General features: G+C 42.1%; 1 protein-coding gene and 1 long non-coding RNA gene across 3 annotated transcripts in view; one reads left to right on the forward strand and one right to left on the reverse strand.

The window, feature by feature from the left end:
• Window positions 1-23545, forward strand: part of WWOX (WW domain containing oxidoreductase) — a 1126706-nt gene that overhangs the window by 1056477 nt on the left and 46684 nt on the right. The window lies entirely within an intron of this gene.
• On the reverse strand, window positions 9986-16458 carry LOC115836725. The gene is made up of 2 exons (XR_004031751.1): window positions 16345-16458; window positions 9986-10031 (listed from the first exon to the last, which is right to left on the reverse strand). It is a non-coding gene; the product is annotated as an uncharacterized LOC115836725 (long non-coding RNA).

Consider the following 23545-nt stretch of genomic DNA (forward strand, 5'->3'; position numbering starts at 1 on the left):
AAGCCAACCGACCAACAAAACAGCAATACTTGTAACTAAAATTGGGAGAAAGGAAAACTCTTTCAGGATTTTTTCGTTAATTATTTTTATTTTTAGAGATGGTCTCACTATGTTGCCTAGGCTGGTCTCAATCTCCTAGGCTCAAGCCGTCCTCCCACCTCAACCTCCCAAAGTGTTGAGATTACAGTTGTGAGCCACCACATCCAGCCCACAAATATTATTCTAAACTGTAAAATCATGAAGTGTTTTCCATTAGAATCAGAAACTAGACAAGAATATTCATGATAGCTGTCAATAGTCACATTATTTTAGAAGTTTTAACAAATAAAGTAAGACAAAAAAAGTCTTAAGTAATAGGATGAAACCAAAATGTTCTTTATTTTAAACTTCTATAATTATAATCCTAGAGAAGCTAAAACATTCAGTAAAAATTGCTAGCGACGAAATAATTTGAAGAGTTGGCTAGATGTAAGGTAAATATACACAAATCAGCTGGTATATACTAGTTATAATTTAAGATGGAGATAGAAAAAAACCCCATTCAAAATATTAACACAGCTATCAGATATTTAAGAATAAATGTATAAGAGTGATCAAACACCTGTATTTAAATTATATAATTTATTGAAAGGAATTTTTAAAAAGTCACCCACAAAACGATATAATTTTACCATAAAAGATCAGCTAAAGAAGTGGCAGTCAGCAAAAGCTAAGCTGTGAAGTAAGATTATTTTCTAACCTTAGTTCTTTGATAACATAAATACTGGTAGAACTTGGAATATTTCAAGTAAAGTAACATGCTATGTTTTATGTGTATTCCTGGTAACTTGTATTTTTCAAGGAAGGAAGTGTATGATATGAAGTAGGCTTATAATTTAGTCAGATGAGCTCTTGAATTATGTTATCTTGAATATAATACAGAGGAGAAAACAAAAAGTTTTTTGCATTTTTATTTCTTATCAATAGGTCCCTTTTTCTTGGGATGTCAGGCTGACCCTGAAGGTATTCTCCTACCGGCAGAGCCTTCTTTGATGCCCCATCTTCAACCTGCCATGTTTTCCCATCTCTGAGGCTTCTGTTGTAGAGACTTTTCCTCCAGAACTGGCTTATATCATCCTGTGTTGCTGCATCCGATCACAGGTCCGTGGCTGACCTGGGCAGCATAGTAGAAGGGCCTTGAGATTTGGAGTCATAACAAGTTTTCAAAACTCATAGCTATATTATAATTTGAGCAAGTAATTTAACCTATCTGAGCCTTCATTTCCTCTCCCACACTGGATAAAATAAGGATAATAACAGCCATTTTAGAGTTTGTATTAATATTTAAATGGGAGAATGCAGCCAGTACCCTGCAAGTTAAGGTTCATTCAGTCAACAAGTGCTTACTAAGCATCTGGTTTATATTATGGGAAGTTTTGAGAATTAGATGGTCAGAAAGGTGTGGTCCTCGCCTTCAAGGAGCTTACATTCTAGGAAGCGAAGACTACTGAACAAGAGAGTTTAGTGCTAGGATTGGGGACCCCAGCAGAAGCAGTGAATACTGTGTGAGGTTTAAGGAGGTTGGAGGCACCTTCACTTATACGTCTCCATGTCTCCCTTCGTGTCTAGTTCGCTGACTGATTTTTTAATTGAAATTTTAATTGAAGACTCACATGTAGTTGTATGAAATAATATACAATGATTCCTCATATTCTTAGCTCAGTTTCCCCCAGTGATAGCTTTTGCAAAATGATTCTGCAATATCACAGTGTTGATACTTACAGAATCTATGGATCTTATTCAGATTTGTCATTTTACCTGTACTCAAGTGTGTATGTGTGTGTCTGTGTCTACATATGTAGTTTTATACAGTGTCATCAAATGTGTAGCTTCCTTTATCCACAACCACATCAAGATAGTGAACAGTGCATCACCACAAAATTCCCTTGCGTTTCCTTGCAAACCACACCCACCTTCCTTCTGCCCCGCCTCATCCCTGACCCCTGGCAACAACTAAACTGCTCTCCACTTTTAAAATGTTGTTTTTTCAAAATTATTATATAAGCAGAATAGCATAGTATGTAATCTTTTGGGGACTGACTTTTTTCACTCGGTACAATTCCATGGAGATTGTTCCCAGTTGTTGGACATGTCAGTAGCTTGTTCAGTTTCATTGCGCAGTAGTATTCCATGGTATTGTATATATAAGTGATCGTATGTTTAATCACTCTCCCGCTGAAGGAAATCTAGTCTTGGCTATTGAAAGTAATGCTATTATAAACATTTGTACACAAGTGTTTGTCTAAATAGAAGTTTTCATTTCTCTGGGATAAATGCCCATGAATGCAATTGGTGGGTTGTAGGGTAATGACATGATTAGTTTTTATAAGAAACTGTCAAGCTGTTTCCATGCTATTTTACATTTCCACCAGCATTTGGTGATCTAGTTTCATTGTATCTTCACCAGCATTTGGTGGTGTTGCTGTTTTTAATTTTAGCCATTCTGGTAAACATGTAGTGATATTTCACTGTGGTTTTAATTTACATTGCCCTGATAGCTAATAATTTAAACGTATTTTCATTTGTTTGTCATCTATATGTCCTCTTCAGTGAAATGTCTATTAATGTTTTTTCTCATTTTCTAATTGAATTGTTGTATTATTGTTGCATTTTGAAAATTCTTTATATATTCTAGGTATTGGTTCTTTGTTGCATATGTGGTTTGCAAATATCTTCTCTCAATCTACAGCTTGTCTTTTCATCTTCTTTACGTGGGCATTTGCAAAATAAAAGTAGTTTTGATGAGGTCCAATTGATCAATTTTTCCTTTCATCAATTGAGCTTTTGTTGCCAAATCTAATAATTCTTTGGGTGACCATATATCCCAAAGAATTTCTAATATTTTTTTCCTAAAAGTCATATATTTTTGCATTTTACATGTATGCCCTTGATAAATTTTGAGTTAATTTTTGTATAAGATGTGAGGTTAAGGTCAAGTCTAATATATTTTGCCTAGGAACATCTCATTATTTTAGCATCATTTGTTGAAAATGATCTTCCTCCAGAGAATTTTTTTCACCTTTATCAAAAATGAATTGAGCATGTTTGTGTGGATCTCTTCCTGGCTTCTTTATTCCACTGATCTATGTGTCTGTCTCTCTGACAGTTATATGCTGTCTTCATTACTATAGCTGTATAGTAAGCCTCATGTCAAGTAGAGTGATTCTTCTCACTGTATTCTTTTTTATTAAGATTATTTTAGCTTTCCTAAGACCTGTGCTTTTTCATATAAATTGTACAATATGGTTGTCTATGTCTACCAGAAGCCTTGCTGCAGTTTTAATGGGGTTTAAATCTATAGGTCTAACATTAAACCTATAGATCAATTTTGGGATAATTGACATCTTTACTGTGTTGAGTCTTCGAGTTTGTGGACATGGTATGTAATTCTATTCATTTAGTATAAACCTATTGGAGTGTGTACCTAAGCATTTCATTTTCTTTGGAGAGATTGTAAATGGCATTGTGTTTTTAATTCCAACTTCCCCATATATCTAGAAATATAATTGAGTTTTGTGTGTTGATCTTGATCCTATGACCTTGCTGGTTGCATTTATTATAAAGTTCTAGGAGTTTTTTATTTTATTTGTATTTGTTAGTTTTTTTGAGATTTCTTGGGATTTTTTATCTAGCCTGTCATGTCATATGCAAATAGAGAATTTTATTTCTTCCTTTATAATATGTCTGCCCTTTTTTAATTGCCTTATTGTAGTGGCTAGAACTTCCTGTGCAATGTTGAATAGGAGTAGTGAGAACATCCTTGCCTTGCTCCTGATCTTAGGGAGGGGGAAGTTATTTACCATTTCACCAGTAAGTTTGATGCTAGCTGTAAATTTTTTGTAAATGTTCTTTATCAAGTTAAAGTGATTCTTCTCTGTTCCTAAATTACTAAGAAACTTTTGAAAATGATAATGGGTGTGTACTTTTTATCAACTGCTTTTTGTATGCCAATCTATATGATCATATGATTTTTCTTCTTTAGCTTTTTGATATGGTGGACTATATTGATTTTAAATATTGAACCAGCCTTGAAGACCTGGAATAAATCCCACTTGGTCATGGCATATCTGTTTTTTTATACATTGTTGGATACAGTTTGCTAACATTTTGTGGATAGCTCATCGACTTTTATTCAGAAAATAAAACATCTCAGTTTAGTACCCAACAAGGAAAGGATACGATTTGTTGGGTGGGTTCCATTTTTGTGGTTAGGAAAATGTAGGAGAAGAATATAGCTCCCTTCCTAGGGATGGTCTCAAATGAGTCCCCATCAGCCACCATGGAGCTCAGCTTGAGATGCATAAGAACCAGTGAGCATTTAGTTTCATGTCTCATAAGTAATCTGCCTTCTTATATTTTCATCTGTACTTCTCTCAGCTGGCATTCTGCCACAGACTACATTTAGGACCGCAGCCACTGGGTTAGAGCAGGAGGCCAGACTCCAAGTCCTGGCCTCACACTGCTTGGTATACATCACTCCATTCTGTTGGCATGGATGCTCCTCCTACACGCCATCAGCCCATCTTGCAGAATGGGTGTGGTGGATCACATAGGGATTCAGATAAGAGGGTTCAGATCCTTCTGTCCATCAATCCACCCATCCACATCACTGAAAAAGGGACTGTCACATACCAATGACCAGTAAGACCACATCTGTGGGCACAAAAGAGCCCATTTATGTTTTTTGTGGGAACCTAAGAAGGAAATGCCTTTCTGGTCAAGGACTTTCTTCTCTGATTAGGCCTCTCATTTTAAGGCAGTGGAGAAGACTCACAGATGTGATTCACTGGCAATGGCCCTGGTTCACCAAGGTTAGCTCTGCTGAGTCTACCTTTAGTGGAAGATTAAAAATGAAAACTCATCTTGTTAGAGGTAGAAGAGATCCTTTCCCGAGCCATAGAGCAGCACTGAACTTTGTACTCAGTGCCTTAATTTTTCCAGTTGAGGATAATTCACACTAAACATGGGATGTCACCTCTCTGACTTATGCATCAGGAACTTGGAGATAAAACCCTGTTAATAATTCATAATTATATAGCATAGCATGGGGCAGTTTCAGATGCTTCACCTACCAGGTAGGTAGAATCAAGGAATGAAGTCGCTGTGTATAGGATAATAAATGGCGCTAGATCTGTGTCCCCAATATAGGGAAGACAGGAGAAAATGCCAAAAATAGTGTCCATGCCTCATCTCTAAGGGGCAGCCATTATTGACTTCCAGCTGAATTTTGCCATGTGGGAATTAGCTACTAACTTGCCAGAACCTCCAATTTTTCTGTAGAGATTAGATTAGATATTCATATATTTTAAAATATTAAATCATCCCCTTTTTTTTGAGACGGTGTCACACCATTGCCCAGGCCACCCTTTATGTTGTCCAGGCCACCCTGGAACTCCTGGACTCAAGTGGTTTGCCCCCCTTGCCCTCCTGGGTAGCCGGGGCTACAGGCCTGTGTCACTGCACCCAGCTTAAGTTATCTGATTTGTAAATGGTGGCAATGAAATCATTGCATAGGCCACTTGGAGTGAGCCAAATAAAATACATCCACAGTCCAGATTCAACCTGCAGGCCATCATTCTGCTGTCATTGGTGTAGAAGACTTTTTCAGCCTAGTTTATTAGTTCTTTTCATTTCTCCCTGATTTGAGGCTTTGTATGATATTCCACAGGAATTATTTCCCTTTGAAACGTTAGTTTTCATTTTACCAGTTCAACTCTGCTACTGGCACATCTATGAAATATGTAAAGCCATCATTTTAATACTAAAGAGGAAACACAAATTTGACTCATTTCCCCAGAAAATTCCCCTCCTGCTTTCCATATGTTATATAGTTAACTGTAAAAGTGGCACCACCTCCTAAACAGCCAGCTCTTCCGGTCATTTGAAATCTGGAACGTTCCGTCCTACAGTGGTTGACTTTTCACTGCCTTTGGGGTTCTTTCCAAGTAAAGGCACTATCCTTTGTGGTGTGCTCCTGCAGGTCACTAACAAAACAGCTCCAGCAGGTGTTGTGTGGACTCCCCCAAATCCATCGGCTCTTATTTCCTAGACATGAAGAGTGTGTGCGCCTTCTTTTTGGTTACCCTGGACCAGACATTGCTCAGCACTGGCTTGCATTGGCAGGAGGTGGGAGAGGGAGAGGACAGCAACCAATATCGCTCCTTCCACATGATCAGTGTTCAGGTTGAAGACAAACCGGGCTCGAATTATGTTGTGATTAGAAGGCGACAGAGCTGAGACCTCACCCTCTGCTTATGGGCTGCATGCCTTTCTCAGTGAAAGAACACAGAACTGCAGAGGCCATGCCTATAGGTCAAGGGTGCTAGAGGATAGGCAAGAAGTTAAGTGGCCACCATGTTTCGTGTTGAGAGCATGCTAGTCTCGGAACGGCCTGCCAGGGTGCCTGACAGCCAGAGCCACCTAATGGGTCTGTTTGATCCTGGAGTTGCTGTAATGGCAAGAAAAACCACGGCTTCCAGCCCCAGTGTTGAAGTTTTGACTCTAATGTGATTATAATTCTCTTTTCTGTGATTGGGGACTTGACTTTGTTTATCTTTTTTTGTTGTTGTAGGCATGAAATATCACATCTAAATAGCTGAGGATATCTAGGCTCTGAGTGTTTAAAAGGCAACAGAAAGGTCTCTGTTATGAACTGGTTTTCATTGTCACTGTATTAAGTGTAAGTTGGGAATCATAGAAGATCTTGATCTTACTGTATCCCTTGTTAAATTTCCTCTAATACTATTGAGAAGTTGAGAAGTTTGTCCTCTACTTTTTCCTGTAGAATAAAAGATATCAATTTTATCTCTGTCTGCACTGCCTTGGAACTTGCTTGCGTCCCTCCTCCACGCGAGGCGAGGCTCTGAGGAACGGGATTCGCTGACCCATGCTGACAGAATGGGTGATGGATGGGGCAGAGAAGGGTACAGGCTGGCTGGACCGTGCGACTGGGAATGCAGGCGGAGCAGGCTTCCTCCTGAATCAGGAGTGGAAGAGGAGGCTGGGGTGAAGCCAAGGGAAAGACAGTTAGGCTTTAAAAAAACAACTGCCCGGCCGGGCGCAGTGGCTCACGCCTGTAATCCCAGCACTTTGAGACGCTGAGGTGGGCGGATCACGAGGTCAAGAGATCCAGATCATCCTGGCCAAGATGGTGAAACCCCGTCTCTACTAAAAAATACAAAAATTAGCTGGGTATGGTGGCGTGTGCCTGTAGTCCCAGCTACTCTGGAGGCTGAGGCAGGAGAATCACTTGAACCTGGGAGGCGGAGGTTGCAGTGAGCCGAGATTGTGCCACTGCACTCCAGCCTGGTGACAGAGCGAGTCTCCATCTCAAAAACAAAAAACAAACAAACAAAAAAACCTGCTCAGCCATGCCCAAACAGAGTGGCCAGCAGTCAGCTTAGTGTGGGCAGAGCTCAGGGAATTGTTCTGCAGTTGAGCTAACATCTAGCACCTTCTTTCTGTCAGGTGGGCCAGCACTGGGGTGGAGGCCAAGACAGCCTGTGAGCTCACTCCCTGGGAGATAGAACGGAGTGCCCAACTGCACTGAGGGAAGAGCGGGGAGAGAAATGGGCTCTGGGTCTAGGAGACGGTGGAAAGAGAGGACTGCTCCTAGCTGAGAGTGTCAGGGACGCTTGCTGGAGGAGGCACAAGGAAGGAAGAGAATGCAGGCAGCTCAGAAAAGCTGGGCAAGGAGACCTGCAGAGTGAGCGGAGAGCTGCAGTGCGAGCGGAGGCCTGGTTTCTGTGAAGCCCAGGGCAGGAAATCCCAAACTCACTGAGTGTACGCTCAGGGTCATGGAGTTGCTATATTTTTCATTCAACCGCCTAGAAATCTTGAGAGGCAGCTTTATCATCTCCGTTTGAGGAGGAGGAGACTCAGGCCCAGCGTAGTGGCTTGCTAATTACATTGGAAATGCCTTTTGTCATTATGTCTAGAGCCCTGGCGAACAGTCCACAGCCGTGCACTTCTGGAAATTCAGATTGTGATTTACCCTGAGTAACAATCCTAATAATATCTGCACACAATCAGTTACCTGTGCAAAAAGCAATAAAGAACCTATAGATTTTGTGGTCACCGTATTAATCATAAATTAGGGATCATAGAAGGCCTTAATCTCATTGTACATACTTTTTTATTCCTCCCAGTACCATTTAAAGGTTAGTGAAAGCCACATTTAGTGTCATCTGTTTTTTGGGGTTTTTTGTTGTTGTTGTTATTTAGTTTTTTATGGGTAGGAGAAAGCGTGCTCTTTTAGGGACATCTATTCAAATAAGAACAGGTTGTGACCTATACTCAAAAGAGACGCTCTTGGCAAGGTGTGGCCCCTAAGGTTTGAAAGGGTTTTCCAGGCCTGCTGACAGGCCAGACTGGACTGTCCACAATTTCTTGTCCTGCCTCTCTTGATGCTAGCCAGGGACGCAGCCCACCATCATTTAGAATTTGGGAGAAAAGGGAGCAAACCATACTGCCCAAATCCAAAGCAACTTTGGCTCCTTTTGGCCTCCATTCAAACAAGCTGAGTGGATGCATCACAGATAGTCTTTTAAAAACAGATTCTCATCTCTTCAATGTCAGAGCCCTAAATGGTATGAAAAATAGGCAACTCGGGTCATGCCACTACAAATCTACTAAATCCTTTTAATTTATTCTAGTGCAACAAGTATCTGTGTAAGTGTCCTCTGCCTTGGACACTGGTGAGGTCACCATGGAAATGGCTGGGCGAGAACAAAGCGTATTGTTTCCAGCTGAGTTTCCTTTTCTGAAGGTTGCCTGTCCTAGACACCAGTTCTCTGTTCTCTGTGACTCTGATTCCTGTCTCCTCTTCTTTCACTCTCATCCATTTTCCATACTGGCCCCTCATTTCATTTCCTCAGCTAAATCTACCTCTCAAAGACAGACATGGACATATAAATAACTTTTTAAAATCCTCTTTTGCAAAAAGGTGAATTTAGTTGAAAGGATATAGTCACTCTTTTCTGAAGTGAAGGGGATGTTCAATGGCAATTTTCTGTTTTCTTCCTTAGGAAAAACTAAAAAGTTTGCAACATGTAAAAAAAAATAAAACCCTTTTGCTGATGGATGTACACTGTAAAACAACCACGTTTGGTGAACTGTTAATCACTTTCATAGTGTACGTGGATGGAGCCAGTGAAACCAATTTTCATGTCTTCTGGGTCCTTTTGAGTCTGAAGATAACTATTTTTTAGGTCCTGATGAACCTCTGAGCATGAACTATGAAATTCCTGTTACACCTTTGCTTTTATAAACTTGATCCAAGGTTTAGGCTCTGAGCGCCTGCTTCCTGTTGAATACGTATCATGGTTTTGGAAAAAATAAAGAAGAGGAAGAACAGTCATTCCTCTGACAAGTATTTTCAGTGGAATCAGTGTCATGATGTCATGCTTACTTCAAAAGATTGCTTCATCTGTGCCTTCACCCAGACTTAGGGTTCTAGATTCATCTAGATTCTACAGCAGGCACTGGCAAGGTTTTGCTTAAGAAGGCAAGCCGGGAACGGTGGCTCACGCCTGTAATCCCAGCACTCTGGGAGGCCGAGGCGGGCAGATCATGAAGTCAAGAGATGGAGACCATTCTGGCCAACATGGTGAAACCCCGTCTCTCCTAAAAATACGAAAATTAGCTAGGCATGGTGGTGTGTGCCTGTACTTCCAGCTAGTCCGGAGGCTGAGGCAGGAGAATCACTTGAACCAGGGAGGCAGAGGTTGCAGCGAGCTGAGATCACGCCATTGCATTGCAGCCTGGGGACAGAGTGAGACTCCGTTTCAACAACAACAAAAAAAAACGGCGGGGGCGGCGCAGAGAGTAAAATATTTTAGACTTTGAAGTCTGAGAGACAAAATTGAGGTTATTATGTAGGTATTCACATACCATTTAAAATATAATCATTTTAAAATGTAGAAATCACTTTTTTTTTTTTTTTTGAGACAGAGTCTCGCTCTGTCGCCCAGGCTGGAGTGCAGTGGCGCAATCTCGGCTTACTGCAAGGTCCGCCTCCCGGGTTCACGCCATTCTCCTGCCTCAGCCTCTCCGAGTAGCTGGGACTACAGGCGCCCGCCACCACGCCCGGCTAATTTTTTGTTTTTTTTAGTAGAGACGGGGTTTCACCGTGGTCTTGATCCCCTGACCATTTGATCCGCCCACCTCGGCCTCCGCAAGTGCTGGGATTACAAGCGTGAGACACCGCACCCGGCCGAAATCACTTTTAGATCGTAGACTATAAAAAAACAACAGGACAAACTAGGTGGCTGGCTGGATTTGGCCAAGTTGACATAGACAGCCACCCCCTCATCTCCAGCAGGGCTTTTACTCATTGATACCGCACGCATGAATCGATTGGGGATTCTCTACAAAGTGCAGATTTGGTTATAGGAGGTCAGGGAGGGGCCTGAATTCTGCATCCCTAACAAGCTCCTAACATGCTGATAATCCATGGATCGCATTTTGAATAGAAAGGATTATGCAGAAAGCCAGATTTTTTTTTCCCTTGCCTTATACCAGTGGTGCCTAGTATGGTGTCAGGTTTATAGAGGACTAATACATAGAAGAGGGAGAAAGGGAGGGAGGAAAAATTCAAATTTTTTTTTCTCTTTAAATCTAGGTACAAGTCTCTCTGTTGATTTCTAAACAACGAATGAAGATGAAGGAAATGCTTAAAGCACCTAAGCACTCATAACTCACTTAGTCATTTCACTATTAAAAGAGAAAAATAGTGAGTTTACAAATTCCAGGAAATCAGACAGGTCACCACCTCTTCAATGACTGGAATTTGCACAGTCTCACTACTCATAGCCTCATCTGTTACTACTAACAGGTGCTAATGTGATTGTCTGTAGGTCTAACAATTGGAGGTTGTTTGTTTGTTGGTTTGATTCTTTGAGACAAGGTCTCACTCTGTTGCCCCAGCTGGAGTGCAATGGTACAATTTCGGTTCACTGCAACCTTTGCATCCCGGGCTCAAGCAGTCCTCCCACCTCAGCCTCCGGAATAGCTAAGACCCAGGTGCGCACCACCACATTTGGCTAATTTTTGTGTATTTTGTAGAGATGGGGTTTTGCCATGCTGCTCAAGGTATTCTCGAACTCCTGACCTCAAGTGATTCACCCGCCTCAGGCTCCCAAAGTGCTGGGATAACAGGCGTGAGCTACCGGGCACCCGGCAACAATTGCAGTTTTTAAAGGCAGAAAATATTACACAGGTGGGTTCAGATTTTCCACACCAAGCAGAAGGTATTGGAAGGAAAATTAGGAATTCTTAAGCATCAGAAGATTAGTAGTCAGAGTTAAAAACCAGACAATTAACAAGTGAAAAAAAAAATTATGAAGCACACACAGCTGTTATCTTCCAGAAACACTGCTTACAAAGGTAATTGCTTACAAATTTTAGGGTTTACAGCTGGTATCACAGGATTTCAAATTTAAGAGGGGGGTGGGGGCCTGTGTTCAAAGTCTTAAGAATATCCAAGGGATGTATGATGTATGCGTAATTACCTGATATTGAAACTACTGTAGTTTAAACACTTGCTGAAAGAAGACCTTTTATTTCATCTTCTCTACAGGCTGAGGGAAAGAAAACACAAAACTAACAACTAACAGAAAAACTTTTCATGTCGAATATGTAGATTTACAATATGTGAATTATCATCAGAAGAGTGAGGTTCTTTGATGATTGTTGCAGATACCCTGAAGAATTGGCCCTTATTCTAGAAGAATGGCACAGGGCACATGGTAAAATGGCCCTGACCATTCCTTTAGACGTTTTCTTTGTACTTACATCAACTTGAGAGAAAGGATTAGGAAAAACAGAGTAATTCTGTATAAATACTCCTGATGATACACTAGGCAAAGCAGAGAGAAGAGAAAAAGTGAGCAAGAAATTGTGACTGTGAATTCCAAACCAGTTTGGCTGGATGAGCCAAAAAGACAAAACAAGAGCATTCAAGACGCTGTCAAGAAGTGGTGGCCTTTAGTTCATTTTAGTAGCAAGAAAACTGATCTTTTTCTGATTTTAAGAACTGTACCATCTCTATTCTGGGCCTCACTCTCAGCTCTCACAGTTAGAAACAGTGAGCCTTGGTCAAGTCTCATAAATTGTGTCTTAGTGTTTTCATTTATAAAATGGCCAGAAAACAAGCAAACAAACAAAAACCATACTTTCTTTGCAGGGTTGTGTGAAGGAAGGTTGAAGTAGAATAAGTTGAAGTCAATCATATCGCTAAGGCATTTGGCACGTAGTGGGACCTCAGTAATCAGTAGTTATTATTATTTGGTGCGTGATGAACCTGGCTATCTGGAGATATTTTAACATACAGGTTTTATTATTATTTAAGTATGCTAAGACCAACAGATCAGGAGACAGTGGCCGCTGAAAAGACAGTTTGTGAGAGTTGTGATGATTGTGATCTGTGTCCTTTACAGTTTGCAAGGGAAGGGGACATGCTATGTCAGAGTGGAGGGACATGGGGAGGCACCGGGACTGGTCAAGAGGCAGAGGGAGAGGGTCAAACTGTGGGTTCTGTAGGAAAGAATGAACAAGGCAGAGTAAGTAGACTAGGGTTTGAATAAGTTCAGCAGGCTCTGGGGAAGAGCGGCTGTCCCTATTTTTCTAGTACCTGGCCTTGGGTGATTAGAAAGGGTGGATGGTGGCCTGGGGCATGAGAAATACATAAAGGAGGTGGTGGGGTGTAGACTCTGGATTGGTTGGCTTACATTCAAAAGGGGTGCCCCCAAGTGAGTTGTTTGCTACCTCTAGGAATTTATTGACCCTGGGAGGGGAGACCTCAGATGTCAAAGCATGGGACGGCAGAAAAGAAACAGCATGGTTCCCACAAGAGAGAAGTAAATGGAGACCTCTGGAAGTTTAAAAATATATATGTTGGGATTTCATAGATGAGGTGAGCGAAAAATTGTCCGGGAAGAACTATTAAGGAGGAGACGATCAGAAACATTTCCAAAATACCTGCAACAAACAAAGAACCGCATTTCAAGAAAAACATAGAGAAACAAGACTAGCAAATAGAGTTTTCAGTTGGAAAAAGCACACGTTGGACAGGAGACTGAAGGTAAGGGAAACCAAGTCAGGCTTCAACACCATTCTGAATTGCGGCTGCAGGATCACTTGCTTTAGATGGAATCACCCAGCAGATGGTGTTTAACTCTGCTTTAAACTCCTTCATGCCTTCCCACCATACTGTAAAAAAAAGTGCGAACTCCTTATCCTGTCAGCAGGGCCTTGCTTAATCTGACCCTTTCCACATTTGCTGGATCACCTCGCGCCTCCCTGTTCTTTCAATTCCTTGAACACACCAAGTTCCTGCATTCCCACCTCAGGGCCTTCACCCTCAACCTCTCTGTCCCAACATGCTATCCTCCCCAACTTTATACACCTGATTGCTTTTTGTAATTCAGATCTCAGATTAATTGTCACCTTTACAGAGAGATTTTTCTTACCTCTCCAGTCTAAAGAAGCCACCTCCTCCAGTTCTCTGCACTGTGCATCTCACTCTCATTTATTTTGTTGTTTATTCATTTGCTTGTCATCTGTATTTTCCCACTAGAACTCAAGTTTGTGACAACAAGGACCTAGGTCGTTTTCTCTGCTGTAGTCCCAGTTCCCACAACAGTGCCCAGGACACACCAGGAACGTGACATTTATTGAATAAATGAAAGAACAGTGTATAAAACACATTGCTCTTCACTCTGCCTCCAGCCAACTCAAGAACAATTTCCTAAAGCAGCTCTGAAAATTACCCAAGAAATAGTGCCTGGATTCCAGCCCCAGCAGGCTTCTGGGCTTGGTGTTTCTTTAATTTCATGTAAATTTCTCTAAGTAAATATTCCTTAAAAGTGAATAAAATTTTATTTCGCTTTAACAAGAGAATATAAAAGTTAAAAAGGTCACTGTAGTAATAGACTAATCTCAATTACCAGGGCAGCCTCTGAAACCCTCACTCCCACCTAATCTCATTCGGTGCATACGCAGCTCACCGTGTGATTTCCAACACAGCTAAATGAAATTATAAAGCAGTGTTAAATTTATTAATCATTTAATTAGCTAAATGTTCCTGCAAGTACTGGCGAGATGAATGGCATGTCATTTTCTAATGCAATTTGCCTCTCAGGCAGCCAGGGTCAGAAAGGGAAGCTCCTGGCATCTCCAATGAGCTCTTTATGTCACACCTTCTACTGGGAGACGGTTGTTATACCAGTGATTGTATTTGAGACCAGGGCACTCAGGTGCTGGAAATGGAAAATGCTCTCTTTCTTACCTGGGTTACAAAGAGGAGGCGCAGGGTAGCTGATGAGTGCCCCAGAGATTGCCTCTCCCCGTGTCCCCTTGCAGGGCAAATCTTTTCATATTTAACAAGCCACTGAGCAGAGCAGGGGGAAAGATAGCAGGCAATATTAAACGCATGCTCAATCTAGTTTTATTTCTTTAAATTTACTCAGTCGAGAAAAATTTGTGGAGTGCGAATTCTCCTCATGCGAATTCTCCTCATGCTAGGTGACTTTTTAATCCTTCTAGTTGAGTCAGGATTTATTTCTCCATTCCAGCCTTCTAGCCTGGGCTTGTCATCTTGGGTGTATGCCGCACGTCCTCTTTGAAGAGGATCTTCATTTGGAGGGGTGGTCTGACTTCCAACCCTCCCCAGATGAAAGCATTGGGATTCATACCTCAGGAGCTTTGGGATTTGGGGCCGACTTTGACCTGTCATTATTTCTGACTGCAAAATTCATGACAAATGGCTGCTGCTGGGTGCTCTGTGAATCTGTTCCCATTTGCATTGAGAGCGCTGGCATCAAGTACATTGTCTAAATTCACTCGGCAAAAAGCTGTTGGAGTGGGTGCCACGTGAGGCTGAGAACATCCAAATGAACACTGGTCTGTTTGTTCAAGATGGGAGATGTTAGTTGTGAGAGCTCCTATGGGAAGAGTGTTTCGATGCATCGACATCCCTGGTCCACAGAGCCACCACGCAGAGGCAGACCATTCCATGAGAAGGAAGGAGGATAGAGTCCATGCAACACAGTGGGTGGGGCACCAAGCGGGAGGTGGAGGGTTGCTACCTAGTCCCAGTTCCACCTGCTGTCACCTGCATTCCCCTAGACGAATCACAGCACCTGTGGATCCTTGATCTCATCTGTAAAACAGAGATCAGATGAACCCTCGATATTAATATCAATAAGAGCCGATCATAGGACTGCTGTAAGGATTAAATACAATGAGGTACCATACTTGAAAGTGTCATATAAATTCTGAGGTGAAGTGGAGGCATTATGGATGCATTTTATTTTGTTTTATTTTATTTCATTTGTTCTTTCTTTCAAGAGCTGTGGGTCAAGCAGATCTGCATCCCACACTCGGCTCACTGATCACATACCATACAATCCTGATAAGATACTTAGCTGAATTCCGTCAACTCAGTGATAAAATGGGAACAGTAGTAATGGTGCAGATTAGAGAAAAAAACATGATTTGTGCGTTTATACATCTGTGTGTACATACATGTATATGTTCTGTGTATATGTAGACATGTATAGATGCATATGTGTACATATACATGCACACATAAATTGTGTACATACACATATACTATACACACACAATACTTATATTGTGATACACATACATACATATATGTGTATACACGCGGTATATAATATAGCACGTTTCCTGGCACTTTGTTTGGTTCAGTAATGTTGCTGGGATTATACTACAATTCCCATTACTCTGACTATGGCAACAGTGCTGATAAAGGAGATCAGTTCTTCCCACAAACACGTCTGTGTATTGTTTAACACAGACCTCATGAAGTAGGTTTGCCATGGATTAGATAAGGCAGTTCTGGACCCACTTCCAGGACAGAAGGCAAAGACAAGTACCAATATATTTGGTAAAAATATGACATGATATTTGAGTGCACATAGGCAAGTGAAGGTGGTTTCAAATCCTCCCTCTGTCTTTTCCCAGCTCAATGACCTTGTGCTGGCTCCTCACCTCCTAAGCCTCAGCTTGTCTCTAGGATGGAGGTCATTATAGTCCCTTCATTCCACCTAAGGCTATTGTTAAGGATGAAATGAAAAGTCCACAGCATAAGCTTAACAGATAAAATAAGCACCCAATGAATACTGTCTAAAGAGAGAGCAGAAGTAGCGGAGAAAGGGAGAGAAGAGAAGAAATGAAAACGTTTCTGAGTAAGTTATGTCTACGTTTTTTCACTTTTTCTTTTTTATTGTTTTTGAGACAGGTTCTTGTTCTATTGCCCAGGCTGCAGTGCAGTGGCACGATCTCGGCTCACTGTAGCCACCGCCTCCCGGATTCGAGTGATTCCCCGGCCTCAGCTTCCTGAGTAGCTGGGATTACACCCCACCACCACACCCGGCTAATTTTTGTATTTTTAGTAGAGATGGAGTTTCGCCATGTTGGCCAGGCTGGTCTCAAACTCGTGAGACCTCAAGCAATCTGCCCGCCCTGGCCTCCCAAAGTGCTGGGATTACAGACATGAGCCACCTCACCTGGTTGAGACTTTTTCGCTTTAAGAAATGCTTTTTCTATCACCTCCCTGGGCTGTCTTGGATTTGTTTCTTTAGAGAGGTAATATGAGGCTTTAATTTTCCCTCCCAGGCCTTGGAAAGGCCAAGAGAAGCCTGGAGATAGGAATCTACCTGTACAGAGTGTCTCAGTAAATTGGCAGTGGCCAGGACCAGAACCAGGACACCTGTCTCCCAGATCTGTCCTTTTTTTGGATAGCTTGAAGTTATGGGTAGTTACTGAATTGGTCACTAGTTACCGCCTGAATCATTACCTGATTTTTTACTGAGTATTCCTACCTGTGAGTAAAGGTGCCTGGTTTTGCACAAGAGTTTTCTCGGCCCAAGAGATATTTTTGTATTTGCCTTTGGGTTGATGAGATGCTGGTATGTATCATTCGTTTAGCCATTCTTTCAATAAGTCATCGTGGAAGGCTGCCTGTGTGACAGACTCTGAGACGCTAAGGAAGAATTTACTTCCTCAAAGTACAGTTCCCTGCCTTGCAAGTTTGGAGTTAAGGCCATGCAGACCAGAGTAATGTGCACAGGTTGTAATACTCCCTCTTGTCCCTGGTTGCCTGATTCAAGTTGGGGGCTTCTTTTGGATTCTGTAAGTAGGATGCTGACTCTCAGCTGTCCTGATACCACTGGTGTTCCTCTAGTAGGCAACATTGATGGTAAACATAGAAAGTCATGGAAGGCCTCAGTTATCTCTAGCCCTGAAGGCACAGGGATACCCTTGGGGCGGAGACCTTAGGGACAGGACGCAATAAAGATAAGGCCTTGGGAGATGCAAACAGTTTGCCCTTGGACCATGTCTTCTGCTTTCATCCTTACACTGTCAACAGATCATGCCAGGGTCCTGTGTTCACCGCATTCCTGAGTCCCCATTCAGAGGCTCAAGAATTGAGACAAAGGACAACCTGCAAATCTGCTGCCCTGGAAGCTGTGCTCGGGGAGCCAGTAGAGACTTCAGGTGGATCTGGGGGTCCTTCCCCAACCTTCTGCAAACCATGTCTTCCCAGAGAGCTTCTAAGCCAAAGCAAAGGTGTTGCTCTCTGCCTCCTGTCGCTCTGTAATTCATCTCAGCAACCATCTTTCCCATCTCTGGGAAGAGAATGTTGTCCACCAGAAAAAGTGCTTATGGATAGATTTAGTTATTGCTTATGGTTTAGAGAAAGTGCCTTTCAGCAGTCAGGTGCAAGTATTCTTTCAGGCATTTGTCCAAACACACAGGATGAGGCCTCTTTCTCAAACCAGGGTTTGTTGACAAGAGTGACATTTGTGTGCAGGAGATGGCTCATTGTGTGTGTTTACTTGGAGCTGTTATATATGCTGGGGGAGACACTGTGTATACAAACCTAGGAGGGAGAGACTAGGAGGAGGGAAGAAAGTGAGGAATAGGCTTAGTGAGAAAGAGACCAGAGAAAGAGAAAAGAAATAAACATTAGCAGAGTGGTTAAACATCCAAGCGTTGAAAACTGCGTGATGGAGCTATGTACTAACTGGGGGGTCTTGAGTAAGCCCATTAGTCTCCCTGAGCCTCAGTTTAGTAGAAGTAGGAATCGTCATTAAGGCGCCTAATTTATGGAGTTACTCTGAGCTCTGTAAGAGATCAGCATACAGAAAACTTTGGAGAGTGCCTTTCACACAGTCAGTAATCAATGCGTATTCATCATGATGTTAGAGAGAGGCCAGGTGTGGTGGCTTACACCTGTAATCCCAGCACTTTGGGAGGCCAAAGGGGGTGGATCACCTGAAGCCGGGAGTTCAAGACTAGCCTGCCCTAATTGGAGAAACCCCGTCTCTACTAAACATACAAAATTAGCCTGGCATAGTGGTGCATGCCTGTAAGCCCAGCTACTTTTGAGGCTGAGGCAGGAGACTCATTTGAACCGGGAGGCGGAGGTTGCACTGAGCTGAGATCGTGCCATTGCACTCCGGCCTGGGCAACAAGATCAAAATTCCACCTCAAAAAAAAAAAAAAAAAAAAAAAAGAGAGAGAGAGAGAATAAGGTCGGGGGGAAAAAGAGAGAAAGTGAAAGCAACAGTAAGGAAGAGAAGTGGAAAAAAAAAAAAGAGAGAGAGGAGAGGAACTGATCTGGCTGTATCTGTCGATTTGCTTCTGCCTTTTCTAGCCCAGCCCATGGTTTTCCCTCTGCAGGGTGTCTGTGGGCATGGTTTGCAAATAAACAGTGAGAAGTATAAGCTAAACACAGACTTCAGGCATATACATAATAGGCAGGCATGATCGTGTTCACACATTCAGTTTGCCATATAAAAGCTTTTCCTCGGTGCAACTTTATGGCCCAGAAACAAGACTACAAAAACTTTAATACTGCTTTTTATTTTATAGAAAAATATAAATCAATACTTTCATGTCTGTTTGACGAGTTTGAGAGCTACAGCAATTGAGGCTCGCCAGTGTCTGGATGCCCGACGACCACCACGCCTCTTAGCTCAGAGTTTGTTTTTTTTTCTTCCACCATGTTAAATGTTGCTGGTTAACCAGTTAAAACAGGGAGATGGCCATGATTGCTTTTAGATTGCCACTTCCACATTGAGTGAATTTTATAATAAGAAGCCATTTTTTCCCCGACAGGCTGCCCTTGTGCCCGCCTCTCTGACTTTGAGGTCCTCATTATTGTGGGTTTAAATGAAGGATGTTCATTCAGGCAGGGATGGGGGGAGGCCACTAGGCATCAGCGCTGTTATCAGGACCTTCTATCAGGCCAAGTGACAGGCGTCCGGGGCAAGAATGCAGAGCTCATGGTGGAGACCTCTGGCTGACACCAAAGGTGACTCCCCTCACTCTAACCTTGAAAGGGAAAGTTCCCACTTTATTAAAATGAATTTCGAAAGGGCTGCTCTGACAGCTGCATAATTAAATATTGGAGTGTCAGCGATAATTTATTCCACTCGCATGTGGTGGTCAGATCCTTTTCACTAGAGGGTCAGCAAACTCAGTGACAGAGGCAAGGAGACAAGGGATTCAGGGCCCTTTGTCATTTATGTAGCACCAGCCCTGAGATCGGAGACTCATAAAACATACAAATACACACACAAACACAAACCAAGCAAACACATACACCACAGAGAAGAAACAAAGTGTGCATGAAGATACCCTGTTGTCATTCACCCAGTACAACTCTAATTCACGTATGAACAGTAAGTGTAAAATGTTCCAGACGCTTCTGTATAGACTTTTAACCTCTATTTGAGGGTCTCAGGGAGGACCATAGCTGGGATAAGTATCGCTTATCCCAGGTTCCATGTAAGATCTCTTTCCTAGGGTAAACTTGATATGGAAGGTCTTCACAGATTAAAACAAAGGAAAACAAAAAAAAAAACTAGATAAAGCTCCCTGGACATGAACTTTTGTACAAGTAGTTACAATGCTAGTGACCTCATATACTCATGGTAACGGCTTCCGGCATCCAATGACCTTGCCATTGCAGAGGTCAATTTCATGTGTGTGTGCACGCATGGGTGCGTACATGTTATAGAGGGAAACTTGCCTGTTTGAAGCAGGTGTCATGGAAACAACATGGGCTTTAGGGCCAGACATGGAATCCTTTCTTATGATTAATGCAGCTAAATTTCCTACTGCAGCCAGTAGCATATTGCTTCATAAATGTATAAAAAATACGAAAACCAGAATCAGAGTGAATTCAGCATAGATCTCCTTGGGATGTTTATTCTTTGTTTATGTTGGTGTTTTGTTTTGTGTTGTTACAGCTGAGGAGCAGTTGTATTCTGTTCCCTCTTTGCTAGTTCAGAGGCAGTGAAAGCGTGCTTCTCAGGGCTCATTGTCCAGAAGGTTCTGCCTACAGCTGGTTTTACGCAGAGAACCAGCACACAAACCCAGTCCATCATTTCTTATTTGACCCTGTCCTGTTTACTCTGTCAGGGTGAAAAGCACAGGCCAAGCTCGGCTAGTCAATGTATTACTTTGTCACAGGCAGGCTTGGCTTCTCCGAGCCAGCCTGAACAAATTACATCCCTCACTCGGTCGCCGAACCGAGAACAGGGTTATAACTCAGTCTAAGCACCGGTCCCTCTTCTATTACCTTCCTAACCAAGGTCATACTAATCAACTCAATTACCAGCCCTCTCGCACATTTTCATAATGCTTTCTGCTAGTTGCTCTCCTGTGAAAATCTCTCGGTCTAAGCAAATTAATGCCATTTTTATAACTATGTGCATTTCAGGTACAGTGATCTCCTTTAAAAAGGCTGCGTCCCAGCAGCATTGACCACCTTTACCTCCCAGCATAGTCCCCAGACAAGTTGGGGTGTTGCCGAAGTCCATTCTTGACTTTTTTTAATAGTGCAAACAAATCATCTTGTTTTTAGGAAAACATGAAATTATAAAGAAATCGTCTTCAGTCACTTCTGGAGGCAGAGCATTGAGTCGCCTCCCCACCTCGTTCCCCTCACTCCCAACTCAGCAAACTGGCTGTTTCAGCCAGGGCTTTTCCAGGCCTTAATTTCTATGACAGAGGAGGATGGAATCACATTATTTCCACCACAAAGATTGTGTTTTAAATCCTTCTTAGTTTGCAGTTTTTTTTTCCCTTTTGCCTCCTCTTTACTTCTTTCCAATGATAAATCCTCCCTCCTTTGTCACAGAGCCACTGTGTACTTTCATATACCATTCTATTTTTCAACGAGAGTTCAGAACCACACCATATGGGCAATAGTCCACATTTTCAACATTCCTAACAGCACAATGGTTAGGTAGCTAACAATTGAATTGAATATGTCAGGTAGACTTATTTTTTGAGTTGTGCTGGTTAACTGCAATCCAAGTTTAGGAAGCAAACTACCAATTGTATTTAATAGAATGAGCTAACCAAGGCACATGGTGACTACTGTCCCTCAAGACCGCTGAACTACCACTTCCAGCACCTGCTCAAATTATTAATTACAGTGAAGCTCTTTAACACTGTGTTTGCATCCTGTAGTATGTATCTTGTTAATAGTAGGCCCTGAATAAAGACCAGTTGAACAAATAAAGTATTTCTCCATGTATTAATTCTTTAATGGACTTGCTTATTTGTTCAGAAGAGACATTAAGCTAAGTATACAACACTTGGTAAATTTCAATTTCATCATATATATATGTGTGTGTGTATATATATATATATATATAATAATAATTATTTTTTTTTTGAGACAGAGCCTTGCTCTGTCATCCAGGCTGGAGTGTACGGCCTGGTCTCTACTCTGCAACCTCCACCTCCCAGGTTCAAACAATTCTTATGCCTCAGCCTCCTGAGGAGCTGTGATTGCAGGTGTGTGCTACCACGGCCGGCTAATTTTTTTGTATTTTATTAGATACGGGCTTTTGCCATGTTGGCCAAGCTGATCTGGAACTCATGTGCTCAAGCAATCCACCCACCTCAGCCTCCCAAATTGCTGGGATAACAGGCATGAACCATCACACTTGGCCATCAGAAATATTTTATTTCAGTATTTAAAAAAATTAGCAAAGAAGCAAATATGGCAAAATGCTAACAATTCCAAAATGCGAATAACTTCTGAGTGGTTAATATAAGTGTGATTATTATATTATTCTTAGCATTTTGTTTTTTTCTGTAGTGTGTAGTTTCCCTCGATGACACAGAGGGCTCAGATGGCTCTGACCTTGGAGACAGGGAGACATTTAGTGAAGGAATGGGAGGTAAGGAGCTGGCATCTCTGGTGTGTCCGTCATGCACTGGCCTGCACTAGATGTTTTGCTTCCAGAGTCTCCTGGAATGCTCCATGGCCTCCACGCATCATCATTCCCATCAGCTTAAGGCAGCGAAGCTAATGCCCAGAGTGCCCAAGTCACTTGCCCAAGGTTACCCAAGTCAGATAAGACAGAGATGAGATTCAAATTCAGGCCACAATGACTTCAGAAACCCTTGTATACTTGGTTTGTTTCGTTTCCCTGCAAACATTGTTTTAGTTGAGATGAAATTCACGTAACAGACAATTAACCATTTTAAAGTGTACACTTCAATGGCATTTATTGAACTCACAATGTTATGCCACCATCACCTCTTTTTAGTTTCAAAACTTTTTCATCACCCCAGAAAAGCATACACACAAAGTCATCACTGCCCCATTCCCTTCTTCCAGCTACTCTGCTTTTGGTCTCTGTGGATTTGGCTATTCTGGGTATACCACATAAAAGGAATCAAAGAATATGTGACCTTTTGTGTCTAGTTCCGTTCACTTAGCACACTGTTTCCAGGGTTCATCTAAGTTGTAGCATGTGTCAGTACTTTATTCTTTTTTATGGCTGCATAGTATTCCACTGCATGGATATACCATGTCTTGTTTATCCATTCATCCATTGATGGACATTTGGGTTGTTTCCACCTTCTGGGTATAATGACTTGTGTTGCCATAAACATTTGTATACAAGTTTCTGTGTGGACATACGTTTTCAGTTTTCTTGGGTATATACTAAGGAGTGGAATTGCTGGGTCATATGATCAGTCTAGGTTTAACTTTTTGACGAACTGCCAAACTGCTATCCACAGTGGCTGCCTGTACCATTTTATAGAAAATCTCTGCTCTTAATACTTCTTGATGTCTTGTAAGGCACTAGGCTTTTCATTAAGTTCATTTCTGCAGAAAGAGTTAAGGAGTGTTCTCAGGTAACTATGATCAATCCCCAGGGACTTACTCAAGTTGTGCATGTGCAACTGAAATAGCTGGCAGGTATCCAGTCCCTGTTATTTCAGTCTCTCCCCGCCTCCCTGCCCACACCACTGAAGCTCCCTATTACCCAGGAATGGAGGATGGGTGGCCTAGAAATGTGGAGGGAGGCAAGAGAGTGATAATTATGCCATCTACACTTGTCTACTAGAATTTCCAGGTGCTTTCACCTCTAGATTCTTACCTGGCTTTTGTGAAGCCCCTCAGGGAAGAGGAGGAAAGCCGGGCAAGAGGGGAGGGGTA

This window comes from Nomascus leucogenys, chromosome 2 (genome assembly GCF_006542625.1).
Source record: "Nomascus leucogenys isolate Asia chromosome 2, Asia_NLE_v1, whole genome shotgun sequence".
Lineage (NCBI taxonomy): Eukaryota > Metazoa > Chordata > Mammalia > Primates > Hylobatidae > Nomascus > Nomascus leucogenys.